This window comes from Oncorhynchus tshawytscha, linkage group LG30 (assembly GCF_018296145.1).
Source record: "Oncorhynchus tshawytscha isolate Ot180627B linkage group LG30, Otsh_v2.0, whole genome shotgun sequence".
Lineage (NCBI taxonomy): Eukaryota > Metazoa > Chordata > Actinopteri > Salmoniformes > Salmonidae > Oncorhynchus > Oncorhynchus tshawytscha.
The window spans coordinates 37,762,839-37,779,388 of NC_056458.1; positions in this window are offsets into that span (position 1 = coordinate 37,762,839).

A 16,550-nucleotide genomic window follows, 5' to 3' on the forward strand; every position below is an offset into this window, starting at 1 on the left:
CTCCTGTCTTATCCGGTGTCCTGTGTGAATTTAAGTATGCTCTCTTTCTTTCTCTCTCTCTTTCTCTCTTTCTCTCCCAGAGGACCTGCACCCTATGACCATGCCTCAGGACTACCTGGCCTGATGACTCCTTGCTGTTCCCAGTCCACCTGGCCATGCTGCTGCTCAAGGTTCAACTGGTCTGTTTACCGGACATGCTACCTGCTGGTCATCTATGAACATTTGAACATCTGGGCCATGTTCTGTTATAATCTCCACCCGGCACAGTCAGAAGAGGACTGGCCACCCCTCACAGCCTGGTTCCTCTCTAGGTTTCTTCCTGGGTTCCGGCCTTTCTAGGGAGTTTTTCCTAGCCACCGTGCTTCTACACCTGCATTGCTTGCTGTTTGGGGTTTTAGGCTGGGTTTCTGTACAGCACTTTGTGACATCAGCTGATGTTAGAAGGGCTTTATAAATACATTTGAGTGTGGGCCATTTTGCCCCAGCGATCTGCCCAGTACCAGATTTTTCATCCCTGTTCCATCGTCTCAATCCTGCTGAAAGGAACTACGATGTTGGCAACCGAGAACCCCTGGAGGTGAAGATGGCGTTTGGAGGAGTGGAGGCACTGGCTGGAAGGAGCAGAACAGCCATTCCTGGTCTGGACCGACCGTAAAAACCTGGAATATCTCCATAAAGCCAAGCACCGCAACTCCAGTTAGGGCTGGTGGGCCCTCCTGTTCACCAGATTTAACATCACCATCTCCTACCGCCCAGGGTCAAAGAATGTGAAGCCTGACGCCCTCTTCCGCCTATACAGTTCTTCTGCCACACACTTGACTCGGATTCGGGTATCGGGAACCTGGTCCGTGAGGCACCACGCTCCCAGCCTAGACCTGAAGGGGGCCCGGCTAACTGGCTGTTTGTCCCTAATCTAGTTCGGTCCTGGAATGGGCTCATTCCTCCAGGCTGACCTGTCATCCAGGGTCCCACCATACACTAGCCTTCCTCCGACAACGTTTCTGGTGGCCCACAATGGTTCCTGACGTCTCTGCCTTCTTCGCTGCATGCACAATGTGTGCTCAGAACAAGACTCCACATCAAGCTCCTTCTGGCTTCCTTCAGTCACTACCGGTCCCTCATCATCCCTGGTCTCATACATCTCTGGACTTTGTCACTGGGCTCCCTCCGTCTGATGGCAACACTGTCATTCTAATGGTAGTCGACCGGTTCTCCAAGGCCACCCATTTCATCCCCCTCACCAAACTACCTTATGCCAAGGAGACGGCCCAGCTTATGGTGCAGCATGTCTTCCGGATCCATGGACTCCCGGTAGACATGGACTCCAATCAGTGTTCTCGTCTCACTTCTGGAAGGCATTCTGCACCCTTATTGGGTCGTCGGCCAGCCTGTCTTTCGGATTCCATCCCCAATCTAACAGTCAGTCGGATTAAATCAACCAAGACCTGGAGACCACCTTAAGGTGCCTGGTCTCAACCAACCCCACTACCTGGAGCCGTCAACTGGTCTGGGTGGAGTATGCCCGGAACACCCTTCACAGTTCTGCCACGGGAATCTCCCCTTTCGAACAAGAGCAGGAGGTCAGCGTACCTTCGGCCCAGGTGTTTGTCTGCCGCTGTTGATGTATCTGGAGAAGAGTCAGGGTGACTATTCTCAAGACCAACTCCAGGTATCGTCGACGGCGGACAATTGCCGGGCTCCAGCTCCCCGCTACCGCATTGGGCAGAGGGTATGGCTTTCCACTCGGGATCTGCCCCTTCGGGTAGAGTCCCGCAAGCTGTCTCCCCGTTCATTTGTCCTTATCCCATCTACAGAGTTCTGAGTTCCACTGCTGTCCATCTTGTGTTACCCCGTACCCTCTGTATTCACCCGACCTTCCATGTGTCTAGGATTAAGCCCGTATCTCCCTGTTCTTTGTCTTCTGTCTCCAGGCCCATCCCTCCCCCTGGGGTTATTGGTGGCCATCCAGTGTATACGGTGAGACGCCTCATGAAGGTTCGACCACGGGGCAGGGGTTTCCAGTACCTGGTTGACTGGGAGGGTTATGGCCTGGAGGAGAGGTGCTGGGTCTGTGCTAAAGACATCTTGGACCCGGCCCTCATCGCCAATTTCCACGCCGACACCCTGGTTAGCCAGGTATGCGCCCAGGTAGGATGCCAGGTGGGACGCCAGGTTCCTGGAGGAGGGGGGGCACTGTCATGCCCTGATCTGTTTCACCTGTTCCTGTGATTTTTCTCCACCCCCTCCAGGTCTGTCACTTATTTTCCTCAGTGTATTTATCCCTGTGTTTCCTGTCTTTCTGTGCCAGTTCGACTCATATGTTTCAAATCAAATCAAATTTTATTTGTCACATACACATGGTTAGCAGATGTTAATGCGAGTGTAGTGAAATGCTTGTGCTTCTAGTTCCGACAATGCAGTAATAACCAACAAGTAATCTAACTAACAATTCCAAAACTACTGTCTTATACACAGTGTAAGGGGATAAAGAATATGTACATAAGGATATATGAATGACTGATGGTACAGAGCAGCATAGGCAAGATACAGTAGATGGTATCGAGTACAGTATATACATATGAGATGAGTATGTAAACAAAGTGGCATAGTTAAAGTGGCTAGTGATACATGTATTACATAAGGATGCAGTCGATGATATAGAGTACAGTATATACGTATGCATATGAGATGAATAATGTAGGGTAAGTAACATTATATAAGGTAGCATTGTTTAAAGTGGCTAGTGATATATTTACATCATTTCCCATCAATTCCCATTATTAAAGTGGCTGGAGTATAGTCAGTGTCAGTGTCAGTGTGTTGGCAGCAGCCACTCAATGTTAGTGGTGGCTGTTTAACAGTCTGATGGCCTTGAGATAGAAGCTGTTTTTCAGTCTCTCGGTCCCAGCTTTGATGCAACTGTACTGACCTCGCCTTCTGGATGATAGCGGGGTGAACAGGCAGTGGCTCGGGTGGTTGATGTCCTTGATGATCTTTATGGCCTTCCTGTAACATCGGGTGGTGTAGGTGACCTGGAGGGCAGGTAGTTTGCCCCCGGTGATGCGTTGTGCAGACCTCACTACCCTCTGGAGAGCCTTACGGTTGAGGGCAGAGCAGTTGCCGTACCAGGCGGTGATACAGCCCGCTAGGATGCTCTCGATTGTGCATCTGTAGAAGATTGTGAGTGCTTTTGGTGACAAGCCGAATTTCTTCAGCCTCCTGAGGTTGAAGAGGCGCTGCTGCGCCTTCTTCACGATGCTGTCTGTGTGAGTGGACCAATTCAGTTTGTCTGTGATGTGTATGCTGAGGAACTTAAAACTTGCTACCCTCTCCACTACTGTTCCATCGATGTGGATAGGGGGGTGTTCCCTCTGCTGTTTCCTGAAGTCCACAATCATCTCCTTAGTTTTGTTGACGTTGAGTGTGAGGTTATTTTCCTGACACCACACTCCGAGGGCCCTCACCTCCTCCCTGTAGGCCGTCTCGTCGTTGTTGGTAATCAAGCCTACCACTGTTGTGTCGTCCGCAAACTTGATGATTGAGTTGGAGGCGTGCGTGGCCACGCAGTCGTGGGTGAACAGGGAGTACAGGAGAGGGCTCAGAACGCACCCTTGTGGGGCCCCAGTATTGAGGATCAGCGGGGAGGAGATGTTGTTGCCTACCCTCACCACCTGGGGGCGGCCCGTCAGGAAGTCCAGTACCCAGTTGCACAGGGCGGGGTCGAGACCCAGGGTCTCGAGCTTGATGATGAGCTTGGAGGGTACTATGGTGTTGAATGCCAAGTCAATCAGCGTTTTTCCCGTTCTGCTTTTTGCATTCTCCTTTTTCTAGTCCTCCCAGTTTTGACCCTTGCCTGTTTCTGGACTTTGTACCTCCTGGGCTCTGATCTGGTTTTGACCTTTTGCCTGTCCACGACCATTCTCTTGGCTTCCCCTTTGGATTAATAAACATTGTAAGACTCCAACCATCAGCCTCCTGTGTCGGCATCTGGGTCTCGCCTTGTGCCTTGATACTTTCTACTGATTTTGCTCCTATTTTCTATGTTTTATCCTTCAAGATAGCTTCAAACTGTAACAGAGATGCAATTGTAGGTTATATTGGGTGGAATTCTTTAAATCAGTCAATAAACACAGAAACCAAAGTTTGGACTCATAAGGACTGCTACTCAGTCCTTTAATCGCTTATGGGGAGCAGTGATGCTCCCCATCCAACCTGACAGAGCTTGAGGGGATCTGCAGAGAAGAATGGGAGAAACTCCCCAAATACAGGTGTGCCAAGCTTGTAGCGTCATACCCAAGAAGACTCGAGGCTGTATTCGCTGCCAAAGGTGCTTCAACAAAGAACTGGGTAAAGGGTCTGAATACTTTCTGAATGCACTGTGTACAGACAACAGTGGTAGGCTTGATTACCAACAACGACGAGACGGCCTACAGGGAGGAGGTGAGGGCCCTCGGAGTGTGGTGTCAGGAAGTACAGTCCCTTTCATCATCAATGGCCCTGTTGATTCTAGGGCCTGGATGATACCAGTATACATTTTTTGTTTTTCTTATTTTCCTCTCGTTGTCTTTGTGCCAGTATATAGAAATGACTCAGTTGAACTCCTACACCTCCTTGCTGATATGTTAGCCATGTTAACTTTCTCTTTAAATGCAGAATAAGCCCCTTACAGTACAAGTACTGCCCACATGAGTTCGATGCTCTTAGGCGAGCCTGCACCACTACTGTCAACCCTTTCATCCTTCTTTCAGAGTGGCGACGCTGAAATACATGCTCTGATTGTGTTTTAAAGTGACTCTTTATTTCATAATGTTGTTGAATCATCTCAAACTCGTATTTGTGGCCAAAGCATACATTAGAGAAAAACACTTAACCCTACCTCTAACTTGTATCTCAGACTGTTTAAAAAATGCTTGATATATCTTCATTGAATGATGCCATCCTTCCTCATTGGCTCAATTGGCCAACCAGTGTCTATTCACATGAATATTTGAATGACCGGTAGACATCCACACCATTCGGTTGTTGGGGTACGCCCAGATGATTCCAACACGTACCAGCTGCTTTTTAATATGCTTCATTAGAAGGGATAAAGAATTTCACTCATTGTAATTAAGTCATATTTCCTAAACACTGGACAGTTACTTTACTTAACCTTTTACTGCAGCAGGCTAAATGAGGGTCACAGTGTTTTTTGCAAGTCTTAAACAAATCTAATTTGAAACCAAAGTATACACCTCACACACACATGGTTATGGTATCAAGGCACAATGAGACCCAATGCAGACAGGAGGCTGGAGTCTTACAATGTTTATTTATCCTAAGGGGGAGGCAAGAGAATGGTCGTGGACAGGCAAAAAGGTCAAAACCAGATCAGAGTCCAGGAGGTACAAAGTGGCAGATGTGCTCATGGTCAAGACAGGTAGGTGGGTTACAAAGTCCAGAAACAGGCCAGGGTCAAAACCGGGAGGACTAGAAAAAGGAGAATGAAAAAAGCAGGAGAACAGGAAAACCGCTGGTTGACTTGGAAACATACAAGACGAACTGGCACAGAGAGACAGGAAACACAGAGATAAATACACTGGGGAAAATAAGCCACACCTGGAGGGGGTGGTGACAGTCACAGGAACAGGTGAAACAGATCAGGGAGTGACATATTGTCTTTAAAAAAAGAAGACACCTGTACCATATCAGATATAGAGTCGAAATGTATTAGTTTAGTGTTTGTATCCCCCCCCCCCAAAATTGTGATTTTCTGCAGGTTTTTTAAACAATGTTGATTAATTATGAAAAAAATGAATAACAGTCCACCCATGAGGCTACTAGGTCATTTGACTGCAGGAAATGGCTACTGCAGTTATTAATGCTGATACAACCCTGAAAATAAGTGTATTTTGTAAATAAGTACACTGAGAAAATGAGAAACCAGTCTCTTCTGTCCTGGGTAAGACTAAGCTGCCCTTTGTGGTACCAGCCAGGTGCATGAAAGGCCGTTTCCTTGCTACCATGCTCTCTCTTCCACAGTGCTCTCTCTCTGGCCAGCTCTACTCTTATAAACAAAAGGAATAAAATATGATCTACCCTCAGGTTATCTGCAGACTCTAGCCTGCATCTCACCTGTTTACAGAGCCCATGCATTCACTTTGGCAAATTGCATTTCCTCATCAAATATTTGCTTTATTAATGTTGTCCGGTGGGGTAATTAATCTCCTCAACAAAGGTACCATCTGGCTGACCCAAAAATGCAATTATACTTCCCATTCAGTGATTAAGATGAATTTCTCAGAGAGGGTGCAGAAAATGGCAAAAGGTGTAAAACAGAGAAAATAGGGATGAGCCATCCTCCCCTCTCCCTTCCTCCCCTGCCCTCCCCTCCCCTCATCTCCTTCCCTCCTCCTCTTCACACTCTCCTCTCCTCCAACACCCCCTACACACCTACGTAGTGCAGTTAATGCACAGAGACAACCTCTGTAATGAAAATTAATGTAGCCCCTCGGAATCTTATAGATTTCCTTTATGAGTTCTATTTGTTGGGGGCGTGATCTCCACACGAGCTCTGCATATTTCTTCTCCCTCCCTCGCCTCAAGCCTGATCCATTGAAAACAGTGAAAACATTGAACATTGAAACAGTGGCACCACAGGCTAAACAAGGCTAATATCTTGGAACGGCCCTGTCCCATGTCATCAGAGGCGATATTTCTCTCAGAGGATGCGTCCTAAATGGCACCCTCTTCCCTAAGTAGTGCACTATTTTTTTTTTTTTACCAGAACCCTCATAGGGCTTTGGTCAAAAGCAGTGCACTATACAGAAAACAAGGTTCCATTTGGGATGTAGCCTCTCTCTTGTCCTCCACTTTAGTCTGTTCCTAAACAGCTGAAGAAGATCTACTCAGGCTTTACTGTGTTTCCAGTTTATCAGCTCTTTATCTAAATAATATAGGCTCATTTTGGTATAGTGAAAGTAAAGACAAATAGACTAAAGACAAATAATAATTAACTCAAATGTATTGATAAAAGGCCTTGAGGTGTTGAGTGGGTACAAACTGCAGTACATTGGACACGTGACAAAGACCTGACATGATGTAACGCCATTAAACTATATGTTAAAAGCCTAGCATGATTATAATGATCATAATTCAAAAACAGATCCTAATGCAAAGTGATTGCTAGAATTAGCTTTCAATAATTAATTAATCAGCCTGTATGGTCCTGATGAAATCCCTGATTGTGAGCGCCAGTAGTTGGGAGGCATCCGATTAACAGATCTCATAGTCACTGGAGCCCTGCCAGGGGAAACATCTATGCAGTTACTACATGCACAAGTAGCCTTCTGGTGTCTGAACTAAGCAGAACAGCTCATAGGATCTCTCCAGAAGACTCCTTAATAATTGAGCTCTAACAAATCATTCATAAGGCAATTGGATTCCCAGTTGCCTTCCAAAATGTACCACCATTCAACATAACGTCGAATCCATTTGCTATTTTTATCATTCCTCTTCGCTCTCCCTTGGCGGGTCCAGATAGTGACTAGCAGCAGCACTACACCACTGTAACCTGGGTTTGAACCTGCTGAGAGGAGGCCTGTTCTGCTCAGCTGCTGTTCAGAGAAGAGATGCAGGCAGTGGAGATGCATCGTTCAGACAGAGGGACCCGGGTGCGTCACACATACACACACTCCGAGTCATCCAGCTGTGATGGTAATGGGAGCAGACAGATGTCTCAGACAGCTGCTGCTAATGGTTCACCCATACTGGGAGGAAGCTGACCTGGGCATTGGTTCTCTCTCTCTCTCTCTCTCTCTCTCTCTCATTCGCTCACCCTCTCTCTCGTTTGCTCTCTCTCTCAATTCAATTCAATTCAAGGGGCTTTATTGGCATGGGAAACATATGTTAACATTGCCGAAGCAAGTGAAGTAGATAATATACAAAAGTGAAATAAACAATACAAATGAACAGTAAACATTACACTCACAGAAGTTCCAAAAGAATAAAGACATTACAGATGTCGTATTATGTATACATACAGTCATGGCCAAAAGTTTTGAGAATTATATAAATATTAATTTTAATAAAGTCTGCTGCCTCAGTTTGTATGATGGCAATTTGCATATACTCCAGAATGTTATGAAGAGTGATCAGATGAATTGCAATTAATTGCAAAGTCCCTCTTTGCCATGCAAATGAACTGAATGAACTGAAAAAAACATTTCCACTGCATTTCAGCCCTGCCACAAAAGGACCAGCTGACGTCATGTCAGTGATTCTCTCATTAACATAGGTGTCAGTGTTGACGAAAACAAGGCTGGAGATCACTCTGTCATGCTGATTGAGTTTGAATTACAGACTGGAAGCTTCAAAAGGAGGGTGGTGCTTGGAATCATTGTTCTTCCTCTGTCGACCATAGTTACCTGCAAGGAAACACGTGCCATCATCATTGCTTTGCACAAAAAGGGCTTCACAGGCAAGGATATTGCTGCCAGTAAGATTGCACCTAAATCAACCATTTATCAGCTCATCAAGAACTTCAAGGAGAGAGGTTGAATTGTTGTGAAGAAGGCTTCAGGGCGCCCAAGAAAGTCCAGCAAACGGCAGGACCGTCTCCTAAAGTTGATCCAGCTGCGGGATCGGGGCACCACCAGTACAGAGCTTGCTCAGGAATGACAGCAGGCAGGTGTGAGTGCATCTGTATGTACAGTGAGGCGAAGACTTTTGGAGGATGGCCTGTGTCAAGAAGGGCAGCAAAGAAGCCGCTTCTCTCCAGGAAAAATATCAGGGACAGACTGATATTCTGCAAAAGGTACAAGGATTGGACTGCTGAGGACTGGGGTAAAGTCATTTTCTCTGGTGAATCCCCTTTCCGATTGTTTGGGGCATCCAGAAAAAAGCTTGTCCGGAGAAGACAAGGTGAGCGCTACCATCAGTCTTGTGTCATGTCAACAGTTAAATATCTTGACACCATTCATGTGTGGGGTGGCATCTCAGCCAAGGGAGTGGGCTCACTCACAATTTTGCCTGAGAACACAGCCATGAATAAAGAATGATACCAACACATCCTCCGAGAGCAACTTCTCCCAACCATCCAGGAACAGTTTGGTGACGAACAATGCCTTTTCCAGCATGATGGAGCACCTTGCCATAAGGCAAAAGTGATAACTAAGTGGCTTGGGGAACAAAACATCAATATTTTGGCTCCATGGCCAGGAAACTCACCAGACCTTAATCCCATTGAGAACTTGTGGTCAATTCTCAAGAGGCAAACAAAACCCCACAAATTATGACAAACTCCAAGCATTGACTATGCAAGAATGGGCTGCCATCAGTCAGGATGTGGCCCAGAAGTTAATTGACAGCATGTGAGGGTGGATTGCAGAGGTCTTGAAAATACCAACTTCATGTAATTGTCAATAAAAGCCTTTGACACTTATGAAATGCTTGTAATTATACTTCAGTATTCCATAGTAACATCTGACAAAAATATCTAAAGACACTGAAGCAGCAAACTTTGTGAAAATTTATATTTGTGTCATTCTCAAAACTTTTGGCCACGACTGTACAGTGTTGTAACGATGTGCAAATGGTTAAGTACAAAAGGGAAAATAAATAAACATAAATATGGGTTGTATTTACAATGATGTTTGTTCTTCACTGGTTGCCCTTTTCTTGTGGCAACACACATCTTGCTGCATTTATGGCACACTGTGGTATTTCACCCAGTAGATATGGGAGTTTATCAAAATCAAAAACATGTGTCTCTAATATGGTCATACATTTGGCAGGAGGTTAGGAAGTGCAGCTCTGTTTCCAACTCATTTTGTGGTCAGCGTGCACATAGCCTGTTTTCTCTTGAGAGCCAGGTCTGCCTACGTGGCCTTTCTCAATAGCAAGGTTATGCTCACTGAGTCTGTACATAGTCAAAGCTTTCCTTAAGTTTGGGCCAGTCACAGTGGTCAGGTATTCTGCCACTGTGTACTCTCTGTTTAGGGACAAATAGCATTCTAGTTTGCTATGTTTTTTTGTTAATTAAGTAATTATCTTTTTGTTTTCTCATGATCTTGGTTGGATCTAATTGTGTTGCTGTCCTGGGGCTCTGTGGGGTCTGTTTGTGTTTGTGAACAGAGCCCAAGGACCAGCTTGCTTAGGGGACTCTTCTCCAGGTTCATCTCTCTGTAGGTGATGGCTTTGTTATGGAAGGTTTGCGAACCGCTTCCTTTTATGTGGTTGTAGAATTAACTATTTTCAAGATGTTGATAATTAGCGGGTATCGGCCTAATTCTGCTCTGCATGCATTATTTGGTGTTTTACATTTTACACTGAGGATATTTTTGCAGATTTCTGTATGCTGAGTCTCAATATGGTGTTTGTCCCATTTTGTGAATTCTTGGTTGGTGAGCAGACCCCAGACCTCACTACCATAAAGGGCAATGGGTTCTATAACTGATTCAAGTATTTTTAGCCAGATCCTAATTGGTATGTAGAATTGTATGTTCCTTTTGATGGCATAGAATGCCCTTCTTACCTTGTCTCTCAGATCATTCACAGCTTTGTGGAAGTTACCTGTGATGCTGATGTTTAGGCCAAGGTATGTATAGTTTTTTGTGTGCTCTAGGGCACAAGTGTCTAGATGGAATTTGCATGTGTGGTCCTGGCGACTGGCCCTTTTTTGGTACACCCTTCTTTTGGTCTTACTGATATTTACTGTCAGGGCCCAGGTCTGGCAGAATCTGTGCAGAAGATCTAGGTGCTGCTGTATGCCCTCCTTGGTTGGTGACAGAAGCACCAGATCATCAGCAAACATTTGAACATTTGTTTCCAGATTCTAGGAGGGTGAAGCCGGGTGCTGCAGACTGTTCTAATGCCCTCGCCAAGTTGTTGATATATATGTTGAAGAGGGTGGGGCTTAAGCTGCCTTCCAGTCTCACCCCACGGCCCTGTGGGAAGAAATTTGTATTTTTTGCCTATTTTAACTGCACACTTGTTGTTTGTGTACATGGATTTTATAATGTCATGTGTTTTTCCCCCAACACCACTTTCCATCAATTTGTATAGCAGACCGTCATGCCAAATTGAGTCAAAATCTTTTTTGAAATCAACAAAGCATTAGAAGACTTTGCCTTTGTCTCATTTTTTTGGGTCAATTAGGGTGTGCAGTGTGAATACGTGGTCTGTTGTACAATCATTTGGTAAAAAGCCAATTTTTCATTTGCTCAGTACATCAGTACATCAGCACTGAGGAAATGTACGAGTCTGCTGTTAATGATAATGCAGAGGATTTTCCCAAGGTTGCTGTTGACGCTTATTGGGGTCAAATTTGTCTCCACTTTTGTGGATTGCGGTGATCAGTCCTTGGTTCCAAATAAGATATGTATTTGATCATTTATATGTTTTTGCTGTTTGTTCGTTGTTCTTTGTTCTAGAGCCAAAAAGATTGGAGTAGTTTACCCATACATCTCCATTTTCGATAGATAATTCTTTGTGTTGTTGTTTGTTTAGTGTTTACCAATTTTCCCGGAAGTGGTTAGTCTATGGATTCTTCAATTACATTGAGCTGATTTCTGACGTGCTGTTCCTTCTTTTTCCATAGCGTATTTCTGTATTGTTTTAGTGATTCACCATAGTGAAGGCGTAGACTCAGGTTTTCTGGGTCTCTATGTTTTTGGTTGGACAGGTTTCTCAATTTCTTTCTTAGGGTTTTTGCATTCTTCATCAAACCATTTGTCATTGTTGTTTAATTTTCTTCGGTTTTCTGCTTGACATTTTTAGATTTGATAGGGAAGCTGAGAGGTCAAATATACTGTTAAGATTTTCTACTGCCAGGTTTACACCTTCACTATTACAGTGGAATGTTTTGTCCAGGAAGTTGCCTTAAAGGGTTGAATTTGTTGTTGCCTAATTGTTTTTTTTGGTAGTTTTCCACACTACATTCCTTCCATTTATAGCAGTTACTTTGGCTTTGATGCCTAATGATTGACTATTTCTCTGTTCAAGTAGACTGTGATTTTGCTGTGATCTGATAGGGGTGTCAGTGGGCTGACTGTGAACGCTCTGAGAGACTCTGGGTTGAGGTCAGTGATAAAGTAGTTTACAGTACTACTGCTGCCAAGAGTTGAGCTATAGGTGTACCTACCATAGGAGCCCCCTCGAAGCCTACCATCTCTCTCTCTCTCTCTCTCTCTCTCTCTCTCTCTCTCTCTCTCTCTCTCTCTCTCTCTCTCTCTCTCTCCCTCCTTCCCTCCTTCCTCAAACCTCCCTGACTGACCCACATCAGCTGGGTAAAAGAGGGGGCGGAGAGAAGAGAGAGACATGCTGCTTTTAAAGTGTAGTCGGGAGGAAGATGATCGTAACTGTGGTCAGGAGGAGGCTGTTTTTAACTTTGGTCAGGAGGAGGCTGGTTTTTTACTGTGGTCAGGAGGAGGCTGGTTTTAACTTTGGTCAGGAGGAAGCTGGTTTTAACTTTGCTCAGGGGGAGACTGGTTTTAACTGTGGTCAGGAGGAGGCTGGTTTTAACTTTGGTCAGGAGGAGGCTGGTTTTAACTTTGCTCAGGGGGAGACTGGTTTTAACTTTGGTCAGGGGGAGGCTTGTTTTAACTTTGATCAGGAGGAGGCTGGTTTTAACTTTGGTCAGGAGGAGGCTGGTTTTAACTGTGGTCAGGAGGAGGCTGGGTGGAGGCTGATTTTAATTGCTGTTAGGCCAATCGTGTCGCGATGTCAGCTCAGCCATACTTTATTGCATGATGCACACATCTTCAAAGACATGGAGATCATTTAGAGAAATATAGACCTGGTATCTAAAATGATAATATTGGATTGTTGGAGGTACAGTCATTTCTAGAAAGTGCAATTGCGGAGGTGATTTATACACATGCAGTAGACCCTTAGACAATGTATACATTACGCTAAAACTTTTTAATGAAATTAATTTATTATAATTCAAAGCAAATAAAGATAGATGATGTCAGCTTGATGTTGAATGGTGGATAACAAATTACTGTAGGTTATCAAGTCCACCTTGACCAAGACAGACAAAGACAGTCGTCATCACAACTGTGGAGTCTCAATGAAATAAATATAGGGGGACTAACTTTCATGTGATTCTCCTTGGTGTGCTTAATTTCAGTATTGTTTTCAATTAATACAAAGTGTCTATAAATAAGAAGCACCATAATCATCACACTTCTCTTCTCCATATCATTCCTGAGTAATCATCACACTTCTCTTCTCCATATCGTTCCTTAGTAATCATCACACTTCTCTTCTCCATATCATTCCTAAGTAATCATCACACTTCTCTTCTCCATATCATTCCTAAGTAATCATCGCACTTCTCTTCTCCATATCATTCCTGAGTAATCATCACCCTTCTCTTCTCCATATCATTCCTAAGTAATAATCACACTTCTCTTCTCCATATCATTCCCGAGTAATCATCACTGAGAGGAAGGTCATTTCATTTTCATTTCCTTTCCTTTTAAGATAATGTTTATGATGTTTGCTCCAAGCGATGGAGAAATTACTGTCCTTCTCAAAATGACTGCCTCACAAACATTTCATTCATTTCATCTAATACATTTGCTTCTTTCTTATCTCGCCAGCCTGCGTGCGTTGGTACCACTCATTTGTCAGCCTCCCCGATTTAATTCGGCCATTATCTCTGGTGAAAATTGTCATCGGTCTTCCTCTCCAATGCTGTTGATTACAGTGTTTTACTGTCATTATGACCGTGTTTAGGGGAGATGAGTAGAGTGGTTTGAATTAGTAATGAAAGGTCATTTTCTCTTGTCTGGAGCGATATGGACAGAGGACAGAGCTTTGGGGAAATGATAGTGGAAACTTACACTGACATTGTTGGAGCTGCAGCAGAATTTGGGAGGTCACCAGCATTGTAAATCATGCAGTAATAGAATTAGGTGGCGGCATACATATAAGTCCAGACATGTGGCCTTACAAATCTTAAACAATATATGCTGCAGCCAATATCTTATCAATGCTAACTTCACTCTTACATTTTGCTATTATGGCACAAAATAATGATAGCCCTCCCTGTAAAATCGAGGCAGATCATCCAACGATGGACTTTCTCTCACATGGCTAGTTCTGAATTACCTGCCAGGGACTCTAGCGGTATTAAACACCTTTTAGGTCATGGTCAGTGGTTATCTTTGCATTCATAATGACTATTAACGTGGCCTGAAGTGAATGGTGGAACAATCCAATTCAGAGGTCTGAAATGACTTTTACCAAGGGGCCTTATATTGATAGTGGGTAATTTAACATCTCATTCAATTCAACAGAAGTGGTTTATTGAATATAAGGGTGGGAATTACAGGCTGGTTCCTATACATTACACTCACATAGTCGTTTGTAATATCACTGATCCCCGAGTCCCCGGACCACCCACATGCAGGGGATGTGCCCTTAGGAAACTCCTTTGTTCAGGATAATATGTTTTTAAAGGCTTTCCCATTCAACAGGCCGACAACAGAGATCTATTCCGCCCAAGTCCTTTAACTCCTCACCAATGAGACGATAACCCTTTTTCATAAATCAGAGAGGCCTGCGGCAAGTTAACAAACAGATTACTGACCATTTCAAATCCCACCATACCTTCTCCGCTATGCAATGTGGTTTCAGAGCTGGCCATGGGTGCACCTCAGCCACGCTCAAGGTTCTAAACGTCATCATAACCACCATCGATAAGAGACATTACTGTGCAGCCGTATTCATCGACCTGGCCAAGGCTTTCGACTCTGTCAATCACAACATTCTTATTGGCAGACTCGACAGCCTTGGTTTCTCAAATGATTGCCTCGCCTGGTTTACCAACTACTTCTCAGATAGAGTTCAGTGTGTCAAATCGGAGGGCCTGTTGTCTGGACCTCTGACAGTCTCTATGGGTATGCCACAGGGTTCAATTCTCAGGCCGACTCTCTTTTCTGTATACATCAATGATGTTGCTCTTGCTGCTGGTGATTCTCTGATCCACCTCTACGCAGATGACACCATTCTGTATACTTCTGGCCCCTCCTTGGACACTGTGTTAACTAACCTCCAGACAAGCTTCAATGCCATACAACTCTCCTTCCGTGGCCTCCAACTGCTCTTAAACGCAAGTAAAACTAAATGCATGCTTTTCAATCGATCGCTGCCCGCACCTGCTCGCCCGTCCAGCATCAGTACTCTGGACGGCTCTGACTTAGAATACGTGGACAACTACAAATACCTGGGTGTCTGGTTAGACTGTAAATTCTCCTTCCATACAAACATTAAGCATCTCCAATCCAAAATTAAATCTAGAATTGGCTTCCTATATCGCAACAAAGCATCCTTCACTCATGCTGCCAAATATACCCTCGTAAAACTTACCATCCTACCGATACTCGACTTCGGTGATGTCATCTATAAAATAGCCTCCAACACTCTACTCAACAAACTGGATGCAGTCTATCACAGTGCCATCCGTTTTGTCACCAAAGCCCCATACACTACCCACCATTGCGACCTGTACGCTCTCGTTGGTTGGCCCTCGCTTCATACTCGTCGCCAAACCCACTGGCTACAGGTTATCTACAAGTCTCTGCTAGGTAAAGCTCACTGGTCACCATAGCAGCACCCACCTTGTAGCACGCGCTCCAGCAGGTATATTTCACTGGTCACCCCCCTAAGCCAATTCCTCCTTTGGTCGTCTTTCCTTCCAGTTCTCTGCTGCCCATGACTGGAACGAATTGCAAAAATCTCTGAAGCTGGAGACTCACGTCTCCCTCACTATCTATAAGCACCAGCTGTCAGAGCATTTTACAGATCACTGCACCTGTACATAGCCTATCTGTAAACAGCCCATCTATCTACCTACCTCATTCCCATACTGGTATTTATTCATTTATTTATTTTGCTCCTTTGCACCCCAGTATCTCTACCTGCACATTCATCTTCTGCCGATCTACCATTCCAGTGTTTAATTGCTATATTGTAATTACTTCGCCACCATGGCCTATTTATTTCCTTAACTTACCTCATTTGCACTCACTGTATATATACTTTTTGTTTTCTTTTGTTCTACTGTATTATAGACTGTATGTTTTGTTTATTCCATGTGTAACTCTGTATTGTTGTATGTGTCTAATTGCTATGCTTTTTCTTGGCCAGGTCGCAGTTGCAAATGAGAACTTGTTCTCAACTAGCCTACCTGGTTAAATAAAGGTGAAATAAAAAACATTCTGCTATTAATTTTACCACAGCGTTTGCTGACATCCTGGTCCTTTTCATATATTTTACTCCTATTAATTTCACCAGCAATAATAGGATTTGATAGTTACACAAGTAATGTTAATACGCTACAGTTCCCTACGCTCATTTTAAGAATCTAAGAATCTATCTCCCGTAAACATTTTCCTCCTCCCAACACTCATGACTCGATGAGAGTAAGTGCAGGGGTCACAGATAGATTTATTTATTCTGTTTTGATTTTGTATTTAATAAAATTCATATTTCCAAGAAACTCTTTTACTGAATCAATAAAGAAAATACACTTGTGTGATCCATTCTCAAAGCATACATTA